This window comes from Peromyscus maniculatus, chromosome X (assembly GCF_049852395.1).
Source record: "Peromyscus maniculatus bairdii isolate BWxNUB_F1_BW_parent chromosome X, HU_Pman_BW_mat_3.1, whole genome shotgun sequence".
Taxonomy (NCBI): domain Eukaryota; kingdom Metazoa; phylum Chordata; class Mammalia; order Rodentia; family Cricetidae; genus Peromyscus; species Peromyscus maniculatus.
In genome coordinates, this window is record NC_134875.1 from 19413178 (window position 1) to 19434218 (window position 21041).

A 21041-nucleotide genomic window follows, 5' to 3' on the forward strand; every position below is an offset into this window, starting at 1 on the left:
TGGAGACAAAAGAATACATTTAAATGACACCACAGTGCAGATGTTACTTGATAACAGCCTTTGGGAAAATGTATTGGATTGAAAAAAAAGTTTGGCTGGACATGGTGGTACACATGTTTATGGTTGACAAAAACAAGAGGATCTCTGTGAGTTCCAGGCCAGCCAGGACTACATAGTAAGATCCTATCTCAAACAACAACAAAATACCAGGTTTTCCAACTAACAAGCTTGAACAGGAAAAATACATATAGAAGAACTTATAAAAGACACATATCCATTAATTACAACAGATGGATCTTATTGGATCCTAATTTAAACAAAATTGTCTCCAGGTTATAGCTTTATGAAACAATTATGAACTAGAATAGTTACTGGATTTTAAGGTTATATTTTCTAGATAAATACTGAATTGTGGTATAGCAAACTTATACATGTAGGATTTGCTTCAAAATAATTTGAGAGGGAAATGGGTGAGAGGACAGATTTTAAAAAGTCATTATGATTGTATAACTTCTGCAGCTGGCTGACAGCTACATCAGGGTAGATTAAAGTAGTATTCCTGCTCCCTAATATATGTTTTACTTTTATATGTTTGAAGTTTTCCATAGAAAAAGTCTTCAATAGGCAATGCAAACAAGGTAAAATATGAATAGTTATTAATTTTTAATGATTAGAATATGAGCTTCTAATATATTATTATAGCAGTGGTCTTCATTTCTACAAACCTCACAGCATCCTAACCAGCATGATGTTTAAAAGGTAACAGAAGAATCTTAATATATTGCCTTGTATTTCTCCAGTACAAGAGGAATTCTGATTATAGCTGGTATTTTCATTGAGTTGTGTTTCTCAAAAATTCTTGAGGGTTGGCGAGATAGCACAACAGGTAAAGGCACTTTCATGCCACCCAGCATGAAAACCTGAGGTCCATCTCTGAGCCCCACATGGTGGAAGGAAAGAATCCATTCCTATGAGTTATCCACTGACCTCCACATTTGCTTTGTGATATGTGCCTCCACCACAATAATGAATAAATGTAATGCAAAGTGAACAAAAAGAATCCTTGAGGTTGAGGGCTTTGTTCTCATATTTTCATATTTTTCTTGAACACTAGAACTGAGCTACAGCTCAAGAGAAGACTGTTTGCTTCTCTTGAAGGTGTAGTTTTAATTTCTACTGCCCTCTAGCACTATATAATACTTAGCAGCCAGCTTCATTTCCCACGTATGCTACATTAATAAGAGCAAATATGAATATGAATGGGACGAGAGAACGTGGAGGCAATAAATATAGCAAACTTGCATTTTTACATCTCCACCATTGATTTTTTTTTAATAGGCTGGATTAAGAGGGAAAACATGGGGCACAGAAGTATGGAACAGAAAAGGAATAGAAATAAATATAAGCTGTTTTTACACAATGTTTTACGACCACAGCCAATTAGTACAGAGGACGCCCTGAACAAAACATTTTAAAGTTCCAACATGAAGATGTTCTCCTAGCAAGACTGAAAAGTTCAAACTGGAACTTGGAATTTAGGCTGCAGTCCTTGTTTAGGCTGGATCGCTGTCTGGCACAACCTATGCCTTTAACTCTGTCTGAACAGGAGAATTAACCTAGATAGAAGTAGATGAGGCTTCTGGTTTCATGTGTCACATGACTACTGACATTCATGCAGTGCCAGGTGGGGTGGTACTTCTAGTCTGGCTCACTGCTATAGGCTACAATGTCCTTTTCCATGATATATCTCAAATGCCTGGGTAGCACACTCTACCAAGTCCTGTTGCATGTCCTCCAATATGTCTGAATAATTACTGATTAATGGTGGCAAATGATCATCCATATTAATTACTTTCCTGTTATTGTGACAAAACATCATGACCAAAAGCAACTTAAGAGTATATTGTAGTTCCATTTGTCTTCAAATCTCCTGATGTCATTGTTTTTAACAGCCAAGTAATATTCCATTGTGTAAATGTACCACATTTTCTTATCCATTCTTTGGTTGAGGGACATCTAGGTTCTTTCCAGATTCTGGCTATTATGAATAATGCTGCTATGAAAATGGTTGAGCAAGTGTCCTCGTGGTATGGCTGAGCAGCCTTTGGGTAAATGTCCAAGAGTGGTATAGCTGGGTCTTGAGGTAGATTGGTTCCCAATTTTCTGAACTGCCATATTGATTTCCAAAGTGGCTATACAAATTTACACTACCACCAGTAATGGAGGAGTGTTCCCTTAGCTCTACATCCTCTCCAGCATAAGCTGTTATTTGTGTTTTTGATCTTAGCCATTCTGACAGGTGTAAGATGGAATCTCAGAGTCATTTTGATTTGCATTTCCCTAATGGCTAAAGATGTTGAACATTTCTTTAGGTGTTTCTCTGCCATTTGAGATTCTTCTATTGAGAAATCTGCTTAGGTCTATACCCCACTTTTTAAATTGGATTATTTGGGGTTTTTGATGTCTAGTTTCTTGAGTTCTTTATATATTTCAGAGATCAGCCCTCTGTCAGATGCGGGGCTGATAAAGATCTTTTTGTATTCTCTAGGCTGCCATTTTGTCTTATTGACAGTGTTCTTTGCCTTACAGAAGCTTTTCAGTTTCATGAGTCCCATTTATTAATTGTCATAGTGTCTGTATTACTGCTGTTCTATTACTGGTGTCTCCTATGCCAATGTGTTCAAGGTTGTTCCCCATTTTCTCTATCAGGTTCAGTGTATCTGGATTTATGCTGAAGTCTTTGATCCACTTGGACTTGAGTTTTGTGCATTGGCGATAGCTTTGGATCTATTTGCATTCTTCTACATGCCAACATCCAGTTATGCCTGCACCATTTGTTGAAGATGCTTTCTTCTTTCCATTGTATTATTTTGGATTCTTTGTCAAAAATCAGGTGTCTGTAGGTGTGTGGATTTGTCTGGGTCTTTGATTAGATTCCACCTGTCTGTTTTTATGCCAACCATGCTGTTTTTATTACTATAGCTCTATAATAGAGCTTGAGATAAAGTATGGAGATACCTCCAGACCCAGAAAGACAAACATGCTATGTAGTCACTCATAAGTAGATATTAGCTATAAAGGAAAGGATAACCAGGCTACAATCCACAGACCCAGAGAGGCTAGGTAACAAGGAGGGCCCAAGGGGAGTACACATGGATCTCCCTGGGAAGGGGAAATAGTTGAGATCTCCTAGGTGTACTAGGGGGTGGGGTAGGGATGGGAACTTGAGGGATCTGGTTAGGAGGTGGGTGGAGGGGGAGAGTACTGAAAGAGATGACTGGAAAGGGGAGGCATTTGGGGGTCAGGTAGAAACCTGATGCAAGGGAAACTCCCATGAATCTACAAGGATGATCCCAGCTAAGACTCCTAACAATAGTGGATACAGTAGCCTGAACTGGCCATCTCCTGTGATCAGATTGATGACTACCCCAATTGTCATCAGAGAGCCTTCATCCAGTAACTGATGGAAACATGCAGAGACCCACAGTTAAACATAAGGCTGAGCTCAGGGAATCCTGTGGAAGAGGGGGAGGAAGGATTGTAGGAGCCAGAGGGGTCAAGGACATCACAAGAAAACCCACAGAAACAACTAACCTGGGCTCACAGGAACTCAGAGTCTGAACTGAGAACCAGGAAGTCTGCATGGGACCGACCTAGGCCCTCTACATATATGTGACAGTTGTGTAGCTTGGTCTACCTGTGGGACTCCTAACAGTGGGAGCGGGGGCTGTTCCTAAAGCTTAGGCTGGCTCTTGGGACCCTATTCCTCATACCGGGTTGCCTTGTCTGCCAAAGGGAGGTGCTTAGTCTTACCACAACTTAAGAGGCCATGTTTTGTTGATATCCATGGGAGGCCTGCCCCTTTTTGAATAGAAACAGAGGAGTGGATTGAGGTGACATCAGAGGGGAGGATGGGAGGAGAGGATGGGAGGAGATGAGAGGAGGGAGGGGAAATTCAGTCGGGATGTAAGGAAATAAACAAATTAAATTTAAAAAGAGAGAGTATATTTGTTGCCTTATGGCTCATAGCAGAGAATGCACAGAATGGCAGCAGGGCAGCATGATGGCTGATCACATTTTAATCTGTACACAGGAGTTAAAGAGGAAGCAGAAAGCAGAATGAGGCTGTAAACGCTCAATACTTGCTCCCCAGTGGCACACCTAGTCAATTTGCCACCTCCTAAAGGTTCTATAACCTCCCCTAAACAGAGTCACCTGCAGGAGACCACGTATTCAGTGTCACAAGCCTATAGGGACAGTTCTCAATCAAATCATCACTGACAGCATAGAGCAGGAGCTGGCCAATGCAACAGTTTCCTGGGAGATTATGCCCAAGAGAATATAGTCTGGCTACTGACACCATGGCACATTTCTAGGATACTCTTTTAAGACACTTTAGCATAAACAGAAAGAGAAAAAGAAGGCAGCTGCTACACAGCAAAGTGGCCCAAGAGATTCGTTTGCTTGCTGGCAGGAATGATCTAATAGTTCAGATGAAATTAATATTTAGATGAAAAGGAACATTTTTGTGTCATTTCCTTGACATTTCCTTGAGTAGATGAAAGGGTATGGGAATCTAATGAAGAAATGGAGGAATTACTTTTTGAAAGACATTTCTACCATTGTGATTTATTTAGTAGCAGGAGATTTGAGAATTTCTTTGTATCATCTGATTACATCTTATTTTCTGTATCATTGTGGAAACAGAGATCCCACACCAAGAGTAAAGGTTGGGAGGGGAAGTATTGGAAATCTGAAGAGAGAGAGGGAGTACATAGGACCTAGTCCTCAAGGAGAGAGGGAGAGTGAATTATGCAAATAGGTTGCTAAGCAACTTGAAGGACCCACTTTTGTGCACGGCCATCAGGATTTTAAAGTGAGATTATCATTAGGCATGATGGTTTTCTATTTTGTCTGTGACCATCTCAGCTGCAGGTGCTTAGTTGAAAGCTAGTTGAATTTCAGAGGCTTTTGCCAAGTGAATAGGCCCGTGCTTCAAGAAGGACAAGGAGTTAGGATGTGTGCACGGGAGGGACACGGAATGTAGGCAGTACAGTGAGGTCAGAGGACAGGAAGGAGGTAGGGACAATGAAAGAGGCGGAGCTTTGCTAGATGGAAGCCTCGTGTAAGCAAAAGAGAATTAGAATAAGAAAGAAAAGGGGGCCATGAATTTGTGAGAGAGTCAAGGGGCACATGACAGGATGGAGGGACGGGGTGAATGATGTAATTATACTTTATTGTGAAAATTGCAAATACATTTTAAAATACAGCTGGGCTCACTACTAAGAGTGAGCTGGACAGTAGGAAATGCAGTTTCCTACCTAGCTATGCAAGGAGACATTTTGGATGCTTTAATAAAAATGGCGAAGGACAGGTCTAGTGTATAATCATGAAAGCAAGCGGTTAAAGTAGAGCTAAGGGCAGACAAGACACCTGGGGAAGAGAAGGTCAAGAAACTTGGAGGTCGTGATGAGAGGATCTTGCTCACAGGCATAATGAATGAGCTTTATCACAAGTATGCTACATCCACAGTAAACAAGTCTGTCTAATTTACACGTCGTCCTCTTTGAAACTCATGTTCAAAATGAATCTGCATCATGAGATGTTAAGAGGTGGGAGCAGTGAGGCATGGTAATCCCAGAATGTGGGAGAATGAGGCAGAAGGATCACACGTTTGAGGCCCAACTTGGCTACAGAGCAAGACTGCCCAGCAGCAGCAGCAGCAACAACAACAACAACGAGGCAAGATCTGGTGGGTCATTTAAGAGAGTAATAGCACTCTGCTCCCATGATGGATAAATACAGTCAAGGATGATTGGCTTCATGGGATAGTCGTTTCTCTGCATAGTAGGTCTGTTACTAAAGTCAGCTTGGTAAGTCTCTCCCACTTTCATACACTCCCTGTTTCTTGCCTGTGCCACTTAGGGTCTCTGCCAGCAACAAGGTCACCACCACCACCTGTGGCTCCTCAACCTTGGACCAGAGCTAGTAGCTCAAAAAAGCCTCTCTTCTTTAAAACTCCCTCACTCAGAGGCATTGCATTATTAGTAACAGAAAGTGGACTGGTGCAGGACCCATTATGGGAACTTTAGAAAGTTGAGGAAATAATGTATTGAGGAAAAGGTGTTCCTATGTCAAGTAGAGCTGAGAAGCCCTGTGAAGAGAGTGTTTATAAGCTGTGGGGATCTGATTATGAGCCTTCCATTTCTGTAAAATGTAGTCCTTTTTTTCCCGTCAGGAGAATATTAAGTGTCATGTGATGCATGAATATAGAAGTCACCTGAGTGATGTGGCCTGCTCATCCACAGAGGAGGTGGTCTTAGTTTCCAGGGAAACAGTGTGGAGCAGTAGAGGCGTGATGCAAACCTAAAGAAGCACTCGAACCTCAGACTGTTGCCTTTAGTCGGGCTCCATCACCACGTCTCCATACATCATTCCATTCTCCACTGGCTCCGGCTAGGCTTCCACACCCTCCTCTCTGCTGAACCAGCTCTAGCCAAGAACACTATGGAGCTCCGGGAACCTAATTTCACAGTCACTCTGTTGTCTGCATCTGTGTTCAGCAGTAGCATGAGCCATGCCGCTAGCTCCCTCCTCCTTAAAGCACTCGCTGCTTTTCCCAACTGCTTCCGAGAAACAGCTGCCTTTCTCTTTTCCCACTGGCTGCTTCCCCTTCTGTGCTGGACCTCTAAATGGAGTAATTAGGGGGCCTCAGAGCTCAGTTCTTGATCTGCCTGGTTCTCTTGGGATTGCCTCCCCAATCCCATGGTCTCACCTGAAACAGCTCTCAACTCTTTGCTGACTTACCCTTCCTGCATGAGAACCCTCTCCTGGGCTTTCACGTCCCATATTTACATCTCCCACTGGGCATTTCTTCAGATTCTAGGGGTGGGGTGGTGGTGGTGGTGGTGGTGGTGGTGGTGGTGGTGGTGGTGGTGGTGGTGGGTGTGTAGGAACATACTTGCTACAAAGTCCGAAGCCAGTTTCTAGGAGTCGGTTCCCTCCTTTCAGCAGAGATCCTGTGAATCAAACCCATGTATGTCATCAGGCCTGCCCAGCCAGACTAGGACCCTTTTTACCCCCACATTTTGACATAGCATACAGATTAAAAGTCAGCATCTGAATGCTGAATGAATGTGTACTGGATGAACTGGATGAGTGAATCGATGAATGATGAAATCAATTAGTCAAATGTCACCCTTGGAGAAGAGTGATGGTCTTCATATGTGGAAGTAGTAGATCAAGAGAGGAGTCTGGAGTTTAGCAAGGGTCTAAGAGAGGTCATCAGTGGCCTGCTAAGAGCCACGGCCTGCATTCTTCCAGCATGAATCACTTCTGGCACTCATTAAAGGAGAGCACCAGAGAAGGTTCTTTTTAAACGTTGGCAGGAACTAGTTCAGACCCTTGCGATGGGAAGAACAACACACAGACTCGCAGCACACAGTGGGCTGAAAGGAGGGAGCAGAGGCTGGTCCCTTCTCAGAACTTTCGGTGGGTGGTGAAGACTGATTAGTCAGGGACAGGTAAAGACCTGGGACACAGCGTTTACAAGAATATGCCTGACAAACTCTATGCTGTCTGGCGAATGAGAAAGCCTGGGGCAGGGCTGAGCCGTCCAGATGTCTGTGGGTCTGTGGTCATTTGCTATAGTCTCACCTTTTCTGGAGGCAGTGCAGTGTTGGCTAATAGCCCCCCACATTCCATCCCTGCCTTGCCTCTACCAGTTTGCACCCCATACCCACCTCTCTACTCCACACGCCCCGCCCCCACAGCACCAAGAGCAACAGAGAGTCGTCACTCCACCTCCAGCAGCTCTGCCCAGAGGAACTTTTCCAACCTATTAAGCAGAGCTTTTCACTCCTGTGAATACTAAGAAGTGAGCCTAAACAGAGCCCTTGCCAAGACAACCCCTTTCTCTCAGTCTCAAAAGCTTCCCAGCAAAGATGTTTGAAGCCCCCTTGCTTTTCTGAAAACCACAAACTAAAGAAAGGGCTCTTGAGCGAAGAGCCCCCTCCCTGCTCCTCCCTTTAGAGGTCAAACATGCCAGCTTGGAAGTCTCCCAAGGACCAGTGATGCCAGACTTCTTATGAACAAAGCCCAAATTCCTTCACATGCTGCCTGATTGATGGAAGTCCTGTGGGATCTGACCCTTGGAAGACTCACATCCCAAAGGCGCCTGATTATTAAGTACTACCAGAATAGACACAAAGCTCAAATTATAAAAGCAAACACCAGAAATCCCACTTGCATGCTTTTACACATATTGTGGTGGCATGCTACAAAAACAACAGAAGGCATAATTCCTGCCCTCGGAAGGGTCCGTGTGGACTGGACCACCATCTGTGAAAAGGACACCACTGAATGAAGAACACATAATGCAAGACAGCATGTGGCCAGCAGGTTCCCTGCATCGTCTCTACCAAGGTGTTTGATGCTCTCAGCAATCCTTTGGGCACCAAGATATGATGACCCAGCTTCAATACATCATAATCAAATTCCCGCCCCCACTCAGGACTAAGGATAATAGTTCAAATTTAACCTCTGATCCCTAGCACAGAAAATCTCAAGACAAAACAGCACCTCCCCTCACCCAACTACCCACTTAGTCAATGGTTCTCAACCTTCCTAATGATGTGACCCTTTAATACAGTTCCTCATGTTGTGGTACCCCCCCCCAATCATAAAATTGTTTTCATTGCTACTTCATAATTGTAATTTTGATACTGTTATGAACCATAACAAATATTTTTTGAAGATAGAGGTTTGCCAAAGGGGCTGCGCCCCACAGGTTAAGAACCACTGCCCTAACTGATTCAGAGCTGGGGCACTGAAAATCCAGAAACATTTGGGAGGAATTTACAGCTGTGGCTCCAGCCCTAAATGTTCATTGCTTCTCAGTCATCCATTTGATCATTCTCAATCATGCAAAAACATCCAATTTAATGGTAAGTATATAAACAAATGTGGATCTGAGCAAGTATTTCCTGGAGTTGGGTATTGGAGACAGCAGTAGAGGAGAAATCAATAAAGCAATGGAAACTTGTCAAATTCAGACATTTGTGGGAAGAGGCACTGCCTTTTTTTGAGGTAGGGTTTCATGTAGCTCAGGATGGTCTCAAACTCACTATATAACCAAGGGTGAGTTTGAATTCCTGATTCCCCTGCCTCCACCTCCCCAGTTCTGTCACAAGAGTTCTTGATGAAAAGGGATGAGGAAAAAAGTAGAGAAAGAAAGACAAAAAAGTGGCTTAACTGGTTATCATTCTGTCTCAGGACTGGCCACACAATATCCTCTTTGAAAAATGAGATTAAAGAAAATGAGAAAGCAGAACTGCGGAGCAATGGGTAGACATTTCATGGTTTTCCAAAACCACTAACCTCTATACTCCATCCCCACAGCAGTCCAGAGCACATGGCGGTCCATGGGATGGAAGGGATCAAAGGCTGGCATGCCCACTGCCTCCAGTCTTGCCCAACAATGCCAGGCCCACCCATAGCATGCCACATGCTTGCTCCTAAGGGAGTCTTTCCCATCCCAACCCGGCTGTGAGACATGGAATGGAGTCAAGGGTTTCCTCAACTTTAGCCCAGACCAATTTTAGCCAAATGGGTACAGTAGACCAAGCCACAGCACAAGCCATGGACAGCAGCTGGAAGGAGACATGGAAATACAGGACAGATGGTAAAGTCATTTGAAGTAGGGAGTTCGTCTCTAAATAGAGAAGCAAGAGGCACACACTATTTCCTTTGGGGAGAATTGAAATGATCCATATGCTGAAACCATTCATCCAAATCTCAACAGAGGTTTCCAAAGCAGAGTGACATGATTGGCCTTGCACAGGACACGACTGCCTAGCTTCTGAGGAAATGGTATGGTTGGCAGCTTTCAGGAGACTACCTTTAGAACCCACAACTACTGCACTGGAGTAGCTTTGCTGCTTGATTTGTGTGGGTTTGTTTAAATGGATAGATGTTGCCCAACAGGCAAATGTTTCCACTAGAGTGGCTCTACCTTGGCTCTAGGAAGAAGTGATTTTCTCAGGTGTTCCATCATTGGCTCTGAGGAGTAACGATGTCCAGCACACTGATGAGAACATTAGAATAAGGATACACCTCCCAGGGGACTTTTTTTTGGGGGGGAGCACAGCTCTCATTTACTAGATGTGCATGATCTGACGTCATTTAAATAACTACAAAAGCTCCAACGTGTTTTTCAAACCGCTCCCTACTTTCCTGTACAGTGTGTTTAGGAAGAGGGGAAGGGAATGAGTGGTGGGTCACCAAGTCATGTGATGCCTCTTTGTTCACAAGCTGCTTCCTAAAGGTGGTCAACCTTGGTGGTGCACATCTGTGATTCCCAGAACTCTGGAGGCACAAACAGCAAGATCAGAAATTCAAGGTCATCTTTGGCTACATAGTGAGTTCTAGACTAGCCTGGGATACATGAAAGTCTGTCTCAACTAAACAAACAAATATCCCATAGCAAACTTTTTCTGAAAGGGTCTTATGGGCAAGATTTTGAGCCTTGTGGACCATACAGGCTCTGGCATATCAACTCAATTCCATGTACAGGTGGTGTAAAAATAACCATGGCCAGTACTGAAGCACATCAGAACAGATGTGTGCCAAGTAAATGTTCTTCGCAGAAGCAGCCAGAACCAGAGTTGCAGGGCTGAGTTGTCAAGCCCGAGTTTGCCAACCCCTGCTTTTGTGCAAAGATGGCACACATTCTCAGGCTTCTTTCTCAGCATCTCAGAAAACCTCCCTGGAAGGTAGAGGGGCAAGCAGAGGTCCCCTGGCTCCCATAAGCACTTTTCTCCAACAATCCTCAGCTGAATCCCATGATGTCATTCGGAAATGCAGTGGGTCGCTGACAGGGTCAGATTACTCAGAGGAAAACAGGATGTTTGACACCTAAAACATTCAGAACAAGCCAGAGCTCATCTCTGGGGGGAAAACCCCTCTTATATAATGGGAAACAAGCAGGGAAAGGGAGACTTCAGTAACAGAAGCCTGAAAGGGGCAACCACTCACAGCGAAGGGATGCTGGCTTGAGCTCAGATGGTGGCCTGCTGCTCACAGAGAACATTTCTGCTTGCAGCTGTCACTTCAGTGGACAGATGACTTCATTTCAGTTCCCCCCAAATAGAGGGACAATAATCTCTCGCTTGGGAGAAATACCATATGGTAGCTGCTTTGAAAAGTTGTAAGAGAAATACAAAGTACTTAGGAGGAAAAACCACTTCCCAACGCATGAAATTTGTGTAGAAAAGGATCAAGCAGCTTCTTTGAAACACCATAGCTTCCTAGAAAACGGAACCTAAAGCAGTGGGATTGGATGACAAGCAGGATATTATCAAGGCAGAGCACCAGGGGGATCTCCTTTCTTGTGTTTACATACCTTTTGTGCAGCGCAAATCCAAAGCCCTCATTCCCCAAACTCTCCCAAGACCTGCCGCCTCTGCCTCAGTCTCAACAGCCACCACTCTACCTTCAAACTCAGGTCTATTAGCTCCCAGACACACTTGCTGTTCTAGAAAGCCCCCTTCTGGATGCTTCCTGGCTTCCTCAAGTGTGGTCAGCACCCCTCTTCTGGAACACCTTGGGAATCTTGCTATATTTCTTCAGCTGAATTTGCCATGCCATTTATTTAACACTGTGTCTTATTGCCTCCACTGGTCTGTGACAGCCTTGCCTTCTGACCTATCCCTGTAAGGATTTTTATGATTTATTTATCATCATCAGCTCTACCTGTAGGTTGGTTTCATGGGATGGTGGAGACTTTGAAAAGGGACAGATACTGTCTCTGTTGCATCCGCTGTTGTAGCTCTGACATAGTACCAGACTTGGCATTTAGCAGGCATTCGATGAGTATCTGTTGAATGAGTGAGTGAAGGCATGCCATAAGGTCTGAGTAAGCTAACCCCCATGGAATGCCTCACCCAGACCCATTGCCTCTAGGCACACAGTGAAAGCTCTTTATCAACATCTTCAAACACTGTAATCCCAGGAAGCGAGTAAGTTGATGGCGTGACACCTCGCCCACCCCAGCACTTACAGAAACACATCCTTCCGCCTACATCCGACTGGAAAGGGGGACAAGCGCCAAAGGAAAGCAACTGTCATCTTTGGTACAGCAATAAGATGTGTGCAGGAGTTGACAGCATTCATCTTCTCTTGAGTATGGCTTGATTAAATAGGAAGACCAGAGAAGCGCACAGAACCAGAAACGTGGATCTGACTGCATGTGTTCATGTCCACTGCTGGAGTTCACCATTCCATAACATATATGCACTTAAAAATATCATGCTGTAAAGAATAAATAAATGTACACCATTTTAACTTTCAACTTAAACATAAACACAGTTTTAAAAAAGCAGATCTGCCCATGCTGCAGAGCAGGGCAAGGCCAGCTTAGGAGATTATACCATATAAGGCTCTCCACACAGCTCCCAGGGGAGCCTGAGATAATTTGGCACCTCTTACCAAAGACCAACTGGATTGCTTTCAGGGCTTTGTTCACAAATAACCTCAAAGTCTGCTGTCTACATTTTCATCTAAACATTTGATGGAAAACCTAATACCACTCGAAGCATCCCAGGCCTCACAGACTCTTGAAAGAAGTACTTCAAAAAGCTAAAAGACAACCATCACCCAGAATGCTAACTCAGGACACCTAAAGATCTCCCCATGTTGCAATGTGGGCAGGCAGGGCGCTGAATTCAGAGATCCACTGAGATCTGCTTCTCTTCGTGCCAGAGATCAGCAAACACATTCTGCTATATTTGGGGGTCATGTAGTCTCAGTCACAAAGACTCAACACTATCTTTTTAGTGGAAAAGATTAGATAAAACATGAATGAATGGATTTGTCCCAGTCAAATCTTACTAAGGGACACTGATATGTGACTAATATTGTACACATGTAACATAAGCATTCTTTTGATTTTTTCCAACCATTTAAAAATGTGAAAACTATAGCTCTTAGGTAGTATAAAATGGACAGTGGGCCACATTTGATGAGTGGGTTCTAACTGGCTAACTCTGGAGTACACAGTAATGTACAGTAATTGCAAAGCACACAGCCCTAACCATTGGACTCACATAGATTGTTAAAGTTTATTTCTGTCACTTTAAGACTACATGACTGTATTAGTTTGTTTTTCCATTACTAGAACACAACACCTGAGGCTGTGTAACCTTATAAAGAGAAGAGGTTTAGTTAGCATCCATTTTCAGAATCTGGAAGTCCAAGGTGGTCTTATTGGTTTGGTCTCTGGTGAGGACCTACTAGAAAATGGCATCCCAACAAGAGTGTGAGAAGGAAGAGGTCACGTGGCGAGACAGGAAAACAGAGCAAAGAGAGGGGCCAGGCTTGCTCTTTTAATAATACTTTCAAGGCAACTAACACAGGATCCCTATGCTAGTTGGCTTCTCTGTTGCTGTACTAAAACACTGACCAAAACCAATCTGGGGAGGGAAGGGCTTATTTGTCTTGCCCTTCCACATCACAGTCCATCATTCAGAGATGTCTGGGCAGGAACTGAAGCCGTGACCACAATGGAAACCGGAGCACTGCTCACTGGCTTGCTCTCCATGGTTTGCTCAGCTTGCTTTTCAAATACAATGCAGGACCACCTGGCCATGGGCGGCACCACTCAAAGCAGGCTGGCCCCTCCCAGGTTAATTTGATGGAGCTGATTTCTCAATTGAGGCCCCGCCTCCCAGGTGACTCTAGTTTGTTTCAAATTGAGAAAAACCAACAAGCACAGAGCTTAACAGTTTCTTGATGAACGAACGGCTAGATGGATAAACAACTGCCCACATCAAGGAATGGGTGCAGAGTGGTCCCCAGGTGAATACAGTTTGACTACAATTCTGCTACGTTATGTATGATGGTGCCATAGCATAACCCTTACAGCCATTCTATTTTCTACGTCCTGTACCGTAGTCCAAAAATTACATGTGCTCTCCAATGCTTCAGTATCCGAGGCTCTAGCTTCAGTGATTTGGCCTAACTGTGAGCTACTATAAGTGGTCTAAACACACTCAAAGCAATCTAAGCCAACCTATGACATTCAGTAGGTTAGGCATTTTTACTCACAACATTTTCCACTTCACAATGTCATCACGATAGAGGCCCACCATAAGTCAAAGGGAAGCTCTTTCTGTCCCCATCTCTAGGGTTTACTATGTTGGAAAGTGTTGAACTTTTCACAGAAAGGGAGCCCTCCGTGAAAGTCTGTCTGGGGAGGCAGAAGGCAGTGGGCCAGCCCTGTCCGTTGGCCTCTTCTCGCCGCCTTCAACTACTTCTCCAGAGGGACGGTAGCCTGCCTACCACCTGCCTTGCTAAGGGACGAGGCACTTGCATAAACACAAGTTTGGGCCATTTGGGAGCCAAATTTCTATCTGCACATGGAGCCTCACGCAGAGGGTCATTGCTCCAGCTGCTAAGGTAAAAGAGAGGTTAGCCAGTGATTCAAGGCCCCTGTGCTGCACTGGGGGGAGCCATTCAGGTTTAGATCCACAGCATATGGTGCTCATCTACTCTCCAAAAGAGGCTGTAGGGATTCCTGGCGCACTGGTAATTCTTAGTTTCATCCTCTCCAAGGGCCTGGAGGGGGGGAAAGTCCATGCAGAAAACATGGAAAGGAAAATCATCCTGAGCTGACTTCAGCAGGCCTTGAACCACAGAAGGCACCCCAGGTGGATCAGGGGCTCCAGCCAAGCTGTCCCTGGATAAGGCCACTGCAAGCCCAAGCCGGGCTGATAGGGTGTTGGTTCCCCACCAGGAGAAAGGCAGGGAGATCCAAGGGAGTGCTGTGCTTGGCAGTGCAGGCCTTGTGCGATACTGAGCAAGAGGCTACGGGCTACGTGCGCACTCAAGAGTCCCTTAAAGGCTTCCAGCTTTCCTCCCGAGGAAGGCTTGACTTGGCACACACCACAAATGCTGTCGACCACATCAGAGCTGTTTCACAAAAGCATTCAGAAACTGGAAAATGTTAAGGACATTTGTGGGAACTAAGTTGGAGGCAAGCGCAAGCACAACATCATTTCCCCACCACCCAAGGAGCCACCTTCACAGGCCTTGGAGAAGCTGGAAGGGAGACCAGGGTCCTGGGAGCTTTTGCAGCAGGTCCCCGGAACCCAGGGGTCCTTCGGGAATCTGCACTGCAGAGTTCATTTGGAGCCTTGGGGCCCATGGCCTGCTGTGGGCCAACTGTGTCACGTCTTAGGGCGGCTAGTAGAACTCCTAGTCATAACGGCTGCCATTGCCTGGGTGTCCGCTGCAGCACACTCACCTCAGCAGGTCACTGTGTCACCACAGGCATTCACAGCGCCTCGCCAAGCCGCCTCTACTTCCCGGCCTGCAAGAGAGGGGTACTAGTGCTCAGTTCATCAAGTTGTGCTGAGACCCCATTAAGGCAATTGTGTGAGGCACCTCACCCTGTGCCTGGCCCAGGTTAGCTGAGTCAATAATCACTAACTGCTATTGTTACCTGTGAGGCCGAGCCAAAGATCAGGAGCAAAGGTAAAGCTCACAGTGACTTGAACTGTTTTCCTTTTCCCTCCCCCCCCACCCCCAACTACCTTTGGCTCTTTTTAAAAGATTTTATTAGGATATGACCCACATAATGTAAAATTCACCTTTCTACGGTGTACAACTGAGTGGGGCTCTGTACAAAATAATATATTTCAGTATGGTATTGCATGCGTGTGCATCACTGGACTCCTCTCCTGATCACATGCCCTCCACCTTTCCTTATCTCTCGCTCCGTCTTGCTGGTCTGCCTCGGTGGCCCAGACAGTCTCTGTTTGCTCTTACCTTGGTATGCAAGCGCAGACTTTCAAATCTTCTCCCAGCCGAGGCAGAGCGGGCAGATAAAGCACTCACGTGGTACGCAGCAGACGCTAATTATTCCCAGCTCTGTGTGCTTATCACAGCAGCGGCCAAGCAGACCACCTCCTCTTCCTCTGTACTTCCCATCTCCTTGACAACCAGCTTGGGGCCGGCTCCACGCAGGAGGCATGCTATTACAGCGAGGAGTACAGCTCGCACACGGTGGGTGGGAACGCAAATTAGCATATGCATGATGGAGAAAAGTGGGGAGGCAGTTCTCAAAAGTTTTGAAATTGACCTACCACATGATCCAGCAAGCCCGCTGCTGGGTATGTCAACGCAGAAAACAGAGCTCTCACCTTCAATGGAATGGGCAGAGTTTATTCTGGAGCTAAATTTGAGTGGCCATGACCGAGGAAGACAGAATTAGGTTACTACAAATTCCATGTTCCAATGTGGAATCAGTTTTATATTTCTACAGAACAAAGAAAGTCATAAGGCAAAGCGAGTTTAAAATACATCAGTGGTTACAGTGAGATGAATGGAGTTATTCTATAGGCCATGTCAAGACAGGGGAAGTTATCCTATAGGCCATGTCAAGACAGGGGAAGTTATCCTATAGGCCACGTCAAGACGGGGGGGGGGGAGTTATTCTATAGGCCACGTCAAGACGGGGGGGGGGGGAGTTATCCTATAGGCCACGTCAAGACGGGGGAAGTTATCCTATAGGCCTCAGATGCTGTCTGATGACATTCTAAGTTCTTGAGTTGGTGGAAGCTAGTGGTTGCCTAAGTTAATAGATTCTCAGAGGTTTTTGTTTTACAATTTATTTGTATTTTATATAAATTGGTGTTGTGCCTACATGTACGCCTGTGAGGGTATCAGAAGCCCTGGAGTCAAAGTTACAGACAGGTATGCACCACCATATTGGTGCTGGGAATTGAACCTGGGTCTTCTGGAAGAGCAGCCACTAATCTTAACTGCTGAGCCCCATTCTTCCCAGCCCCATTCTCAAAGATTTTTATCTTTTAGTCACATGTTAGTTGTGACACAGACCTGGAGAAGGAATGGCTATTTAGGGTGCTAAACCTATCCTGAGATAAGGTAATTAGCCTCTAGGCTTGCAACATTCCAACCTCCGCATACAACTGCAGTCTTTGCAGACACAGACAGGAATTCTTTCCAGGAATTCTCATGGGAAATTCTATACCCAAAGAAAAGGAAACAGCAAGCCAAACAGACAGCTGCCCTCCCATGCTTATCACACAGTGAAGAATTTTTGTTAAATATCTAAAATCTACCACAATGAAGATGTTATTACCTGAAAAATAATGTTATTAATTTAACAAAAAGGAGAGAAGCCTGGCAAGATTGTGCAGCTGGCAAAGGCCCTTTCCACCAAGCCTGAAGATTTGAGTTTGGTCCCTACACACACAGTAGAAGGAGAGAACCAAATCCACAAAGTTGTCCTCTGACCTTCACACATATACTGTGGCACATGCACCACCCCAACATGCAAAATAAAAAAATAAAATATATTAAAAGCTAAAAAAGGAGAGTCTGCAAAAGGCTACATTCGTGATTGTGTTTCTGTGACATTCTGGAAAAAGCAAGAGCTACAGAGACAAAAACAGGTCAGGCTGTCAGATTCATGAGGCCAGAGAGAGGGGTTAATTACAAAGGGGCATGGTGGAATGTTCTGGAGAGTTGTAAATGTTCCATATTGTCACCATGGGACATGTCTGCAGACACAGAACTCTGCGTTGGAGGGATTACCTCTGTTGTTTGCCAATCGGACTTCAATAAGCCTTTCCAAAGAGTTTCTCTGCCTCATTTCTCCGGTTCTGTTTGCTCTTGAGAAGAAGACAACGAGCCTAGGAAGATGGAACTTTTGGAGGGGATGGTCCAGAAAGGCAGGTGAAAAACAAAGTGATAGGAGAAACTTTTATGGTCCTGCTGGCCTCTTGAAGTTGAGCCACACACACAGCTAGGACTGGAGTTCGGGTTTTTGTTCTTTTGTTCCTTTTTTTTTTTTTTTTTAAAAAGTAGCTGGAGACCAAGGTTTATGTGAAAAACATAGCTCCCCTTGTTATTTAATGAGGTGATTTTAGTATGAATTCAAGAACATGATTTACAACTCAAGTGATATCTTTAGGAAACATTTACATCTGTAACACCACCTCATAAAACTTTTTATTGGAATCATTGCTTATAAGGTTAAAGCAGACTGTCAAAATATTCCCCCTTGGACCAGACCCAATACTAATTGATAATTTATCATTACTCTTGACAGTATTGTATCTAAGCTAATCAGATGAGGAATAGGAAAAAGGGAAATCTAATTGTCATGACATTCTTTACAAATGCTGGAGTTTTCACTTACAAGAAAAATAACCCAAAGACTTACTCACCTTGGTATTTTCAGTACCTAGAGTGGACAGGCGCTCTAAGTCTGTTCAAGAAATGAAGGAGGAAGGGAAGGGAGAGACAGAGGGTGCTAATCAAGCCATTGATCGCCTATGAAAGACAAGAGGTTTGAATCCAACTACTGGCATGCCTGCCAATGGGCCAGGAAAAGTATAGTGTAATAAGAGAAAATGGATGGTTCCATCATTACACAGAAAACCCAGTTTTGTCATGGTCTGTAACTATTGGCCTACTGTCAACTTGAGGCAGCCATCTTGAGAATGAGATGTGGACCATCTGGAACAGCCAAGAATATAGCATGGCCAACTCCCCCATACTGCGGTAGAGTTTAGACTCAGGAAGAAAACACTTTAATCTTCTCGACGTCTCCCCTTGATGGCCTTTTCAGGTTAGGATTGGTAGTAGTCCAAGAATATCTTGAGTGGAGAAATGGGGAGTGGTTTAATTCCTTAGTATCCCTAGGGGATACATATCTAACTGCCATCTATTGGGAAAGGCTAAAATAAGGCAACAAAGTTGTCTTCCTAGGTAAAGGGCTTAGTTTATGAGGTTTCAGTCCTCAATTTTTAGGTGAAGGAATAAAATCCTCTCTAGAAAGGAATATGGTCATGGTTTAACATAGAAGCAATTTTAAGAAATGTCACTCAAGACAAACATTATACATATGTATGTGTATGTACATGTATGCAGGAACACATACATGCATGTGAGCATGTGAGCGTGCGCGCGCACACACACACACACACACACACACACACACACACACACACACACACACACCTACCTCTCTGTAGATCATCTTTTCCTCAAGGTAGTTTTAAATGAATTTTCCCAACTGCTCTGGAGGCAACAAAGTTTGGAAACATTGGCGAGTGAGCTGGTGACTCACACCTCAGATGAATTAATAAAATTTGAGAAAACAAAAACCAGATGTTTCCTTCATCTTAATATAGGCCTCTATGTTTTTTTTTTTAAATAAGCTATATACTGTCGTTTACTGATTTTCCTCTATTGAGACGCAAAAAAATCAATTTTTAAAGCATTGAATCCAGGCATGTTTGATGAAATCTCTCCCACCAGTTGCTATTTGGCTCAGTTTCCCTAAAGTGTCAGCTTTGATTCTGATGACTGAAGCTGGTGAATGGCACAGGGTATCTGAGCACAGCACACCCCAGGGCTTTGGTCACCCACTGATGTGCTAGAAACTGTTCCAACAGTCTTTGGGGAAGGTGAAAAGGCAAGGAGTTTCAGCTTGCATCTAAATCTCCACAGAACCAGAAAGGGTCTAGCCAACCAGCTGTGGCTTCCTTTCCACGTCCAATATTCATTCTTTGGCCCTTGACCCTCTTGGAAAATACTAAGAACTGCATTCAACAGAACCCACCACATATATTTTATTCTCCTGGCCAAGACCAGTGATGGATTCACTAAGATCCAGACTGACACACTTTGAAAAGTTTCCTAATAACACCACCCATCATTCCTGAGAACTTTTGAAGCTCCGTTGCTTCGAAGGAGGGGAATAATTTATTTTTTCCTCCATCCATTGTACTCTGGTTAAATCAATTATTTTTCCCAGGCACCACCCAGAGGAAAAGCTCCAGATGTTCCTACGTTATAATGGAGAAGAGCTTCCAAATCTTGGTGGTATTCAAGCTTGTATTCTTTCCCAACCTCGTTTGGGGCCCTTGTCCCTTTCTCTTCTTTCATGTTCCTATTTTAATTTTAATTAACATCATAATCGTACATACTTCTGGGGCAGTGTGATATTTCAATACATGAAAAGAGTATATGGCGATAAAATCAGGGCAAATCATACTTTCATCTCCTTATTTTCTCTGTTGGAGTCTTTAAACTCCTCCTTTGTATATTTGTGAAAACCACATAATGGCCTATTATAAATTAAAGTCACCCTATTGTGCTGCAGAACACTAAAATGTATTCTTCCTATTTGTGTTTACTATTAGCCGACTTCCTTCTATGTCCCCTTCTCCCATCTTTCTTTGTTTGGTCTCTAATAATCACTATTCTATTCTCTTCTACTTTTAAATTGATGTTTTAAGCTTCCACAATGAGACACAGCATGTAGCACGTGTGTGTATATGTGTGTGACCCAGAAGCAAATTTGTTTTTACTGGCACATCTCACAATCTCTTAGTCTAAATATTTAGTTTTTTTAAAATTCTAGTTACTGACTTGTCTTCCATCCATTGTGCCCAAATCTGATTGCTTAGAACATGGGGATAACAACTCTCCCCCCAACTTAATCATCACATTTGGAAATTGGTAAATTTTTATTTTATATATGCTTTGCCTGAATGTATGTGTCTCATGTGTGTACCCTCAGAGGCCAGAAGAAAGCATCAGATTCCCAGATACTGGACTTATGGACAGTTGGAGGAGCCATGTGGGTCCTGGGACCTGAACCAGGGTTCTCTGCAAGAGCAACAACCACTGACCCATCTCTCCATAATTACAGACACATCTCTCCAGCCTCAACTCTTTTATTTAGTCTACAACTACTCTTGAGTCTACATAGTAAATGCTCCCTGATCTACCTTCCCTCTTTGTCCACAGTGACACTTCTCTGGTCCATACTACCATACACTCTCTCACTGACCAAGCTTTCTATTCATTATTTCTATGTCCATTCTTGCCCCTATCCAGATAGCCATAGCTACAAGGAGTGATCTTTCTAAAACGACGTTTGATTTGGTCCCCTGTATACTGCCACTTTCAAGGGATGCAGTGGACATGGTAGCTTATGGAAATCC

The 21041-nt window shown here is 44.1% G+C and overlaps 1 long non-coding RNA gene across 1 annotated transcript in view; it reads right to left on the bottom strand.

Moving 5' to 3' along the window:
- The window catches only part of LOC121825774 (uncharacterized), a 59957-nt gene extending 43492 nt beyond the window's left edge, over positions 1–16465 (bottom strand). The window contains exons 1-3 of the long non-coding RNA XR_013048019.1: positions 15826–16465; positions 15302–15367; positions 12059–12309 (exon numbers count right to left, since the gene is read on the bottom strand). This is a non-coding gene — a long non-coding RNA (uncharacterized LOC121825774). The remainder of the gene's footprint in view (positions 1–12058; positions 12310–15301; positions 15368–15825) is intronic.
- Between the last annotated feature and the right edge of the window lie 4576 nt (positions 16466–21041).